This window comes from Solanum tuberosum, unplaced genomic scaffold (genome assembly GCF_000226075.1).
Source record: "Solanum tuberosum cultivar DM 1-3 516 R44 unplaced genomic scaffold, SolTub_3.0 scf00234, whole genome shotgun sequence".
Taxonomy (NCBI): Eukaryota; Viridiplantae; Streptophyta; class Magnoliopsida; order Solanales; family Solanaceae; genus Solanum; species Solanum tuberosum.
In genome coordinates this window covers 894,248-895,410 of record NW_006239168.1, presented here as the reverse complement: position 1 = coordinate 895,410, position 1,163 = coordinate 894,248, and positions in this window count along the sequence as shown.

Genomic DNA, 1,163 nt, shown 5'->3' with positions numbered 1-1,163 from the left:
CTAAAGTTATATTACTTTTATATATAAGTAAAGTTGAGTTTGTTATTACTTTATCTTTAACGAACTAAGTTGTTTACACTATTTTACAAGCTTTATATATAAATATTGCATGTGTTTTATTGCTTTATATTGAGTTCAATTATTCATGAGTTAAACAGAGCCAAGGTAAGTGTTCATTTGTACTCCTTTCAAGCTTAAGTTGTGGTTTAGCATTCCAACTCGCATACTCATACATTCAATGTACTGATGCAAGTTGGCCTGCATCTTATTATGATGCATATGCAGGTAACCAGGATTAGCATCCAACGCGCCGTTGATCCAGTTGAGCACTCCAAAGTCAGTGGTGAGCCTCATTGCATTTCGGAGGACTCTTTTATTTCGCTTTCCTAGTTTTTCTGTATTAGGATGTTGTGGGGCCTGTCCCAACATCCATCTCAGTATTATAGAGGCTTCATAGACAGTCAGACAGTTTAGTATTGAGTCTCTCATCTATGTATTTGCAGATACTTTGTTTTGAGACATAAGTTGACATTTTGGCTAAGATGTTATCATTTAAACTATTGTAATTAGTTTATTCTGTTGAGTTAAGTCTTACGCTGAGTTAAGTAAGCCAGGCCAAGGGTCCGCTTGGATCCAGCAATGGTCTTCGAGTGTCGGCCACGTCCAGGGTGTAGGCTCGGAGCGTGACAAATTCTTTTGTAGAATAATATTTCAAAAGAGGTTTCATTTTTCCAATGACATTTTGATAGTATGAGAAAAAAATGTGGAAAAACTATTTTCAAATACTTGAAAAATAATTTTTAGATCATATTTTAAATGTGGGGGTTCTTTGCTTATGACGAAGATAAAATTAGACTTAGTGTCTAATTTAAATTTGGAGCACAAGATATGAAATTTGATGATACTTTTGTATTATGTTAGACCCACAAAATTCTTAGAGTATATTTGATACTGTGGTCGTTGAGTTTCTCGTTTATTTTAAATGTGGGGGTTCTTTGCTTATGACGAAGATAAAATTAGACTTAGTGTCTAATTTAAATTTGGAGCACAAGATATGAAATTTGATGATACTTTTGTATTATGTTAGACTCACAAAACTCTTAGACTATAGTTGATATTGTGGTCGTTGAGTTTCTCGTTTACTAGTATATGACATGACTAAT